This window comes from Mustela nigripes, chromosome 5 (genome assembly GCF_022355385.1).
Source record: "Mustela nigripes isolate SB6536 chromosome 5, MUSNIG.SB6536, whole genome shotgun sequence".
Lineage (NCBI taxonomy): Eukaryota > Metazoa > Chordata > Mammalia > Carnivora > Mustelidae > Mustela > Mustela nigripes.
In genome coordinates, this window is record NC_081561.1 from 99,276,195 (window position 1) to 99,286,123 (window position 9,929).

The following is a 9,929-nucleotide window of genomic DNA, read 5'->3' on the forward strand; positions in this document are numbered from 1 at the left end:
AAGTATTTCTAGTCCATAATAGGAGTAGCCCCCATGTAATTAATTTACTGCTTAAGAATAAGATACTTTTCCTGAAGTATAGAACTATCCTGAAGGATTAGGGTTGTTTCCTGCTGTGGGTAAATTGAGTAACCAGCCGTTGTGGTGTCCATCACAGTCTTGTTGTGAGAAATCTACATTAATCTGCTGTCATTGTCACCATGATCACTTTATTACTGGGTGTACTGGGCAAGTACTAGGGTGGCTGGAAAGGAATCAAACTTTCATCCATTTATCAGGTCATTTTGTCCAACTGATTATTTAGAATTTATTCCACAGCGAGACTCTTTGACAGAGTATTCACTTAGGATGCAAATATTATCAATCGCTCAGCCCATTTTGAGTAATGAGCCCCTAAGTCTAACCCCAACTCTTTTCCTGAAGAGAATGCAGACCTGATCAAACTATTGCTCATGAATTAGTATAAACCTAGCCTTCAACCACCTCTCTCTAGACTAAGCAAAAACTGGAATATGTCCCTTGAACTATATTTTGAGAGGATTTTCCTTTCCTAATGACATTTATGGCTACCCTGCGTGGGTTTAATATAACAGCACTCCAGTTCTGATTACTGCTAGCATATCAGGCTGAGTAAACTTAAGTTAGACTCAGGTTATTTCCTTCTTGTTCCATTTGTCATAGGGCCTCCTCAAGAGTCACGCATGTGAGTTAACAGAGGAATCACATAGAAAAACATTAGGACACAGGGAGTATGAAGTGACAAAAGTTCTCTCCTTGACCAAACTCCAGTTGAGTGCTCTCAGCCCTCAACTTCAGTGCCAAAGACTTCACACCCTCAGCACAAATTATTTTGCCCACCCCTTACATACACAGAGATACATATCCCACATTAAAAGACTTGAACAAGCCACTGCATAATTTCTAACAACTCAAGGCTGCATCCCTAGGATGACCCTAACCCCCTTAAAGTGGCTGCCTGAAAGAAACCTCCAGGTTGCCAAAAGAGTTTTTACCGTTTTCTTTCTAGCTGGTACCTTATCAGGTAGGCCTCTGACCTTCCTTTCTTAGATCATTTACATAAAGGCTTTCCATCATAAATTCTTCTATGTATCTCTTACAACTCAGGATTGTCTTCTCAAATACCTTAAAATCATTCCTTTGAAATAGTATCATTAGAAGTATCAATAGTAGTATAGAAGTATCAATAGTATCATTAGAAGGGATAGTGTCCTCTCTCCCAGACACTGTGGTAGGAAGGACCTACTTCAATTATTGATAGCTAACAGACACAGCTGGCCTAATTATATTTACATTGGCCAACTCTTTATAATGTTTCATTTCTCTGGTTCTGTACAAGCCCCCTTTCTTCTTCCACCTCCTCCTTTCTTTTCTTTCCTTCCTACCTTCCTTTATTCCTTCCTTCCTTCTTTCACTGGGTACAATATACTTTATTGATGGTACATAAAAAGTTGGGGTCTCCAAGCTCCTCCCCTTCTCGAGGGACAGAAACTGTGCAGAGGTCTGGAGATTCTCTGTGTGCTGGGGGATGAGCTGTGGTAAGGACTTCGATGCAGCTGAGGACCCCTCTCTTCCTCTTGCTGTCACTGGGGTTGGTGGTCCAGGGGACTCTTACTCCTTACAGGCCATTAGATCTATCACCTAGTTGCTGTAGCAAATTCACTGTCATACCAGGAAATGAGCTTGACAGAGTGGTCTTTGAGAGACATGCCAGGCCCAGGATTGAAAGTGGAAGACTGAGTGTCATTGTTAAAGTTGTAGGAGACAACCTGGTCTCAGTGTAGCCCAGAATGCCCTTGAGGAGGCCCTCTGATGCCTGCTTTACCACCTTCTTGATGTTATCATATTTGATAGCTTTCCCTAGGTGGTAGTCCAATTCACAACTAACACATTGGCATGAGGACACAGAAGTCCATGCCAGTGAGCTTCCCATTTAGTCTTGGTGGCACCAGAAGCAGGGATGATGCTCTGGGAAGCCATGCCATGGCTTTCCAGAGGGGCTATCCACTCTTTTCTGGGAGCAGTGATGGCATGGACGATGGTCATGATTCGCTCCATGATACCAAAGTTGTCATGGACGTCCTTGGCCAGAGGGGCCAAGCAGTTGGTGGTGCAGGAGGCATTGCTGACAGTCTTGAGGGGGTTGTCACACTTCTCATGACTCATACCTATCACAATCATGGGGTTATCAGTAGAAGGGGTAGAGATGATGACCCTCTTGGATCTACCCTTATCCATGATTATGAAGACCCCAGTGGACTCCACAATACACTCAGAATCATTCCATTTGATGTTGGTGGGATCTCTCTCCTGGAATATGGTGATGGGATTTTCATTGATGACAAGTTTCCTATTCTCAGCCTTGACTGGACCATGGAATTTGCCATACATGGAATCATACTAGAAGATGTAGACTATACAGTTGAGGTCAATTAAGGGGTCATTGATAACAACAATATATACTTTGCTTGAGTTAAAAGCAGCCCTGGTGACCAGGCACCCAATATGGGCAAATCTGTTTATTCCATCCTTCACCATTGTATCTCAGGGACACAGCTGGCACTGCACCAGAAGATGTGCTATCCATCAAACAGGGAGGAAGAGAGAGCCTGTCATTCTCCCTTTAAATGCCCAATCACCTTTGTAAAAATTGAAGATGAGCTTGATTTACCCTGTACCATCTTTTTCTCTATTGTAATAGTGCATTAGTGATTTAAAACTCTTATTACCACTTTAACTACTGTTCAGATTTGTTTATTTTTGATGAAAATATCTGCTCATGCAACTTATTTGTGCCTCAGGATCTGCTTAATCAAAACTATACACACAATTCCTAATTGATAGATTATTGCTGGATATAACCAGTTATGTAGCTTTAACTAATAGATAACATCAAGTTAATGAATGTAAGATCAAGTTATTTGTTGCTCTCTTTTCAGGTGCTCAATGCTTATCATGATCTTGCTTCTACTAGGAAAACAGAAACTTTCAATCAAAAGGAGAACAGCTACTTGCAGAGTGGTCACAGCTTTCTTCTAAAACCTTAGAAACCTGTACTATCATTCTCTTTTACAAACTTTGTACTGTGTCTCCTGCCACAAATACTTTGGGCACAATTGGATTAGCTGTCATAACGCCCATTGGAAGGCTGTTTCATGGGATCTGGTCCAGCCGAAAAGTCCTTTTTTTTGCTGAGGCTCCCTTAAAGAATGATATCCTTTTGAGTCACCTGGCAAATAATCAGAGTATCCAACTTAAAAGTGGTGATAATTTTCTCCAATATCCAAAGAAACCCATTGTAGCTCTTTCTTAGGGATTTGTGGGGCAAAGCACAGAAACTAGCCTTTTGCTTTGAATAGTATATCTTACCATGTACTATTTACCACAGACTATTCAGAAACTCCAAAGGTGGCAGACCATTGTATTTTCATGGTACTTACTCTCCAAACTTCAGCATGCCTACATGTCTTACCAAAAAAATCTAGCATCCTTGTTTTATAATTTCTTTCCTCATGAAATTATTAATATACCAAAACTGGATGATGCTGGCATTGTGAAATCAAGGTCCCTCTAGCATAAATTATGGCACAGAATCCTATATTATAATTTTGAAATAAGTGCGTAGAAGTCTACTGTTGTTTTTTTTACCAGGTGAAAGCAAATAATTTTTGCTTTTGTCTGGTTGTTAGTATAGAAAAATGCTTTGACCATGTCAATAACTGCATTCCAGGTGCTATTCTAAAGCTGGTATGATTTCTTCTCGAAATAAAACTGAATCCAGAATAGTAGTTGAGACTACAGGTAACATGTATTTAAATGAAGGAAAGTCTAGTGTTATTTTCCAAGGCCTGTTTCTTACTGTGCAGGTGATACAAGCTAACTGAATGAAGAAGGGGAAGGCATAACCACCAACCACTGGGAGTATGAATCCTTATTATTCCAAGTGATAAAGGAGAACAACTTTCATTTTTATTTTTATTTTTTCATTTTTTATTTTAAAGGCACAGAAAAGGCCCAGGAACATCTACTTAGGCAATTATAATAGAGTTTGGTGTATGGGTTATGACCCCAGTCTGTGAATCATTCCAGTTACTGATTATAATCATTTCGAGTATCAGTAGGAACTAAAGAAATAGCCACAAGATGTGTCTATAAACCCACTGGGCCTACTTTGAGTACACTTACAGTGAATATGCATTGTTATGGACTGAATGTATCCTCCACCCCAATGTAATGGTATTTGGAGGTGGGATATTTGGGAAATAATTAGGTCTAGATTAGGTCATGAAAGTGGCTTGAATCTGCTGGCACCTTGATCTTAGATATCATGGTCTTCAGAACCATGAGAAGTAAATCTCTTTTTATTTTTAAAAAATATTTTATTTATTGATTTGAGAGGGGGAGAGAGAGAGAGCAGCAGAAGGTCCAGAGGTAGAGGAAGAAGCAAGCTTCCTGCTCAGCAATGAGCCTGACATGGGGTTCCATCCCAGGATGCTGAAATCATGGTGGAAGCTGATGGCAGACACTTAACTGACTGAGCTACCCAGATGCCCCAAAACAAATCTCTTCTTGTTTAAGCTACCCAGTCTTTGGTACTTTCTTACAACAGCCTGAGCAGAGTTGACTAAGATAACTATTAATTACCTGACATTCAATAACCCTAGCATTGTTACTGAATTGCAGAAATGGTTTAGTTTTAGCCAGCAGAGTCAACCTGGAATTAGTATCCAATTCTTAATGAAATGTCTAGGAATTTCTCCTCCTTTAGTATACAGTTGGCCTCCTAAATCGTGCAAGTCTCTTAGGAGAAGAGTAGCAATAGCCTGGATCTATTGACTGCTTACTATGTGCAAGGTACTTTTACATATATTAGTTTATTTAATCCCCTTATCCAATGATCATATAAACTCCACTGGAATCAGGGAACTCATTTCAAACACAGTAAAACACAAAACACAGTAGGACCACACCACAAAGGTCCTCAAAGTTCTACCAAGAAAAATTATCATTATGTTTTAAATAACATTGAGTCTCTCCTTCCCATTTATTTCAATTAATAGCTGTATTGAGGTTTTGTGGGTTCCATCAGGAAATCTTTAGGAGTTAGAATCACCTATGATATATTTACTACAAAAATTTTCATAGTTTTTTTGGATTTACCTTCTACTTTATTAGCTTAAGGTATTTTATTGCATCTTTACCTAATTCAGCATAGGCCAACCTTATGTGTAAATTTCAGTGAAGGAACTGAGAGAGCAATTACAGTTTCTGACTGATTCTAGCTGTTGACCTTAGGAACTAAAGAGCAATAGGTAGGAGCATGAAAAAATTGGCTCCCCTTGCACGGTACTTATCTAAGGGATCTTTCCCCCCTCCCAAGATTTTATTTACTTATTTGACAGACAGAGATCACAAGTAGGCAGAGAGGCAGGCAGAGAGAGGGGAAGCAGGCTCCCTGTTGAGAAGAGAGCCGGATGTGGGGCTTGATACCAGGACTCTGGGATCATGACCTGAGCTGAAGGCAGAGGCTTTAACCCACTGAGCCACCCAGACACTGCTATCTAAGGGATCTTGAGGTGAGGCCTGAATTGGGACAGAGATTCTGTTTTGTTGTAAAGACACTCCAGGAGATTAGGGTATTTAGGGGCTCTCCTAAAGGCCTCCTTTTTAACTGGTGTTCTACTCTTTTCCATTCAATATGCTGTTACTAAGAAATCTGACAAAGACATGAATTCAACCTAATCTGAAATTCAGCAACCCAGAGCATCAGATAGGATGTTTTATTCTTGGCTATGTCAGTCCTGTGGTTGCAACAAATACTTTTGACACAGACACAGAAAGTCTCCAATTCTCCTACTCTCTCCTGAGCCAAGAACTTAGGACTTGGATCTTATGAGTTTCTGTTGCTTAGCTCTCCTATATATCTAGAAGCAGTAGCCTTCCTTTTCTTCCTTAAGATCCCATCTTTCCTACTCATTCTAAACCAAGAGCTACCTGTTTTTTTTAAAGATCTTGTCTTCAATAGCCATTTCATTCTAGAGGATAATTTAAGTAACTCTTTCATATGCTGTGCCATTAACTACCAGAGTTGCTAGTTCTATACTATGTCTTCAGTGCTTTCAAACCCAACCAGCATAAACAACCCATTTACAAATTTTTATTTCTTTGATGGCTTGTTGCCTTTCCTGGCACCAAATGCCATATTGGTCAGGATTATTAATTGCAAACATTAGAAAATATTCTGACATAAGGAGAAAATTAGTGTTTAAAGGGATATTATGGAGCTCAGATAACTTAGAGAAGGGACAGAGGACAAGATTCTGAAGACACAGGAACAATGACATCACACCATCTGTTCTGAAGAAGATATCATGGCCATGCTACTTGGAACTGATTGCCCTTAGGATTAGATGCCTGATATTCCACTCCCTTCCTTCCTCCAAGCATCAGAAAAAACCAAAGTCCCTGCCATTACATGTGCCAGAGTGTATATTCCTCTTTTCATGGTCACTTTTTCATAATACTAGATTTCTAATGTAAATGTCAAGTGAGTCCAAATAATTGGAAAAACTGAAGTCAGTGCCTTTATCTAAAACTATAAGAAAGTCTGGAATATAATTATTCCATCCTCTGCCTTGGAAAGAACAATTAATAATGTAAAAAATTACCAAAATATAGAGAGAAAGTTGGACCACAATAAATGACAAATATCTATTAGCTGGGCCATATGTTAAAATCACCTAAAATGATATGCTGAATCGGGTGGTAGTCATTACTCACAATATTTCTGGATCTCTTTCTTTTCCTAGATAATAATTTGAAACTACACTTAACTCCCTCTAGAATTCAGCAGAGGTAAAATAACTTACCTTGGCTGATGGAGTATAAATGGAAGCAACAAGTGTCACTTCAAGACAGACTCTTTCTGAGCTGATATGCCTTCTACATACTTCCTTGCCCTACCATGATGAACATGGAAGCCCCCAATAGATACAGTAGCATCATCACAAAATACGGCTTTAGTCATCTTGGGTGTCTAACTGAATAATATGAAAAAGCTCCCTTCTTGGCCTGCAATGGGCAGGTAGCAAAAACAAAGAATAAAACTTGTTCTAGGGGCACCTGGGTGGCTCAGTGGGTTAAAGCCTCTGCCTTTAGCTCAGGTCATGATCCCAAGGTCCTGGGACCAAGCCCCACGTTGAGCTCTCTGCTCCGCAGGAAACCTGCTTTCTCCCCTCTCTCTGCCTGCCTCTCTGCCTACTTGTGATTTCTCTCTCTCTGTCAAATAAATAAAATCTTAAAAAAAAAAAAAAAAAAAAAAAAACTTGTTCTAATTCCCTAAAATTTTGCTGTGACATGTCCATGCTGACTGACAGAAGCTCAGACCTCTCTTCAATTGTACTCTTTATCTGATACATACCTAACAGGTTGCAAGGCACAACACAGAGCTGTCACAAAAGTACTTCACTGAACATGTTCAGAGCTGAACTCATGAATTTTTCTATCAATTATTCTTCCTCCAGCATTTCCTTCCTCGATAACACAAAGCCACGTGTTTGCTCAATCTGAAAACATAAGAATCTTTCCTGCTTTTTCCCATTTTCTACTACTTATGTGTTACCAATTTCCAAATACCATGATTTTCATTTCCTCTATTTCTATAGTTCTGGAACTACTTCCAAAAGCCTTAGTTCAAGAAACCATCATCTCTTATATGATTTAATGAAATAGGCTGATACTTACTTATGCTTATTTATCACTGTCTTACAACCTACCCTCCACTATAGTTAACATATTTTTTTGTTGGTTTTTCAATATATTATTCAATACTTATAAGTTCCTCCTTAAAACCCATCAAAGACTTCTCATTTCTTTTACCATAAAATTGAGATTTCTGGCTGAGATCTTTAAAATTCTGCCTGGTCTAGACTTTTGCTCATCATAGTTTCACTCTCTTATCTAGAAGTATTGACTGGCATTCAGTTCTTAAGATGTGCTATTCTCTTTCCCACCTCATAGTTTATGTTCCTATGATTTCTTCTATCTGAAGACTTTTCCAAAACTACTCCATTAGATCCATTCCTACTGTGACCACCACTATCTTGCTACATCTGCCCACTCTCCTTTCTAATGCTGATGAATTCCTTACATCTTTGCTGAACACTATTGCTTTAGGAAACAGGCCTTTATTCTTTGATCCTTTGGTTACATTCCCCCAAAGAAGTTCAACTCTTGCCCTCCTATTTTACAATTCATTTGGGGTTTGTTTTCCTAAAGGAATGTTTAGGGAACAATGAAGTAAATATTGGCTTGTTTGCCATTGTTTCTTTAATGCCTAACACAATAGAGGCAAGGCATCAGTAATATTTTTTTAAATGAAGGTTCAAAGTTGAATAAACGAATGAGTGACTCCTAGATGCTTTCACACCCTCATCATATTTCCAGGGTTTTTTTCTTGTTTGTTTCTTTGTTTGTTTTTTGTGTTTTTGTTTGTTTATTTTTTGGTTTTGTTCCACCAACTTGTCTATGTTTAGCTTTTTCAACTTGGAAAATTTTTAAAAATGCCCAGTTGTTTGTTGTTTATATCACATTATCTGCCCATCTGTTTTTATCTTTTTTTGTTTGTTTGTTTGTTCTACTTATATTCAGCTTATTGCTTGCATTGAGAATCATTTTAGTTTCAATCTTCTTAATTGTTTGGAAACCAGGGGTTGGTCTGTTTATTTTTCATACCTCATGCTGACACAGAATCCTGACATGTTTTTGGATTTAGGTATAGCAAAAACTATTAAATGTCCTCTACATCTGGGGAGGTAGAGAAGAAAACCAAAAATTCTGATACTTTGGGTTTTTTTCCCCCCCTTCAAATTAAAAGAAAACCTGTTTTGGAAAAAAAAAAATATCTGCAGCTTAATCCATGTGAATATTCTAATCCTTACATCCAGAAAGCATTTCCACAAATCACTCAAATTTGTAAAGCCTATATTTGGAATAACATCTATTTGAAAATCACTTTGAGTATTTAACATGACTGATAATATCTTGTTAATAAAAATTCCATTGTTTAAATAGAATCCAGCTACATAATCTTTTTATATAACAATCTAAGAAATGAGATAGAAAGTAGAACAGACAAATTTTTATATAGATTAAGTTATGCATATGTGTCTGAAGCATAATGCACTGACAGGATATAGGAAAGGATATTTAAAAGCCTATTCAAATAGTGATTTATGAGTCTTCCAGGATATTTGGTCTCCAATCAATAAATCATGAGCCATTGGGGTTTCTTAATGAGCACCATGTTTGGGATAGATAGTAGCAATCTGGCAGGTCCCACAGGTGATTTTTTAAAGTGAATCCAAATTCTCCACAGATCTCTCTTACCTTCCATCACAGTGTGTTTTTGAAGGGTGCATGGGAGTTGTCATAATGTGTTTCCCCATACCATGTTGAAAAACTGAGAAAACTGCTATAAAATGCAAATTTAAGGGCATCAATGGATTTTCTCTTGAAGCTGCCTGGATATTGTTCAGAGAAATAAAGCAACAGCACACACTGTAGCAAAGAGAAAAAAGAGGACTTAAAAAGCAATTGCAGTATGGTCTTCTGGCACGTTTTAAAAGGGCACTTTGGTGTAATTAAAGAATGATCTGCAATGATTTTTTTTTTTTCTATATGAAGAGAATTTTAGAAAACACACAGCTTTGGGGGGCAAATATATGATTTGGACATTACTTGGATCTTTATTGTGGACAATACAACTTGCCTAGCATCACACCCAGGCCAAAGATCTTTTCAAGGATTTTATTCCAAGTAAAGGGGTTTGCAGCCTGGTATTCCACGGTATTATAGTTATAAACTGAAATCTCTTAAAACCTCTCATCTATAGAGAGAAATTTAAAATCTCA

General features: G+C 38.2%; 1 pseudogene; it reads right to left on the reverse strand.

Moving 5' to 3' along the window:
* Nucleotides 1-1,629: 1,629 nt before the first annotated feature.
* On the reverse strand, nt 1,630-2,556 carry LOC132017423 (glyceraldehyde-3-phosphate dehydrogenase-like; annotated as a pseudogene).
* Nucleotides 2,557-9,929: the final 7,373 nt, after the last annotated feature.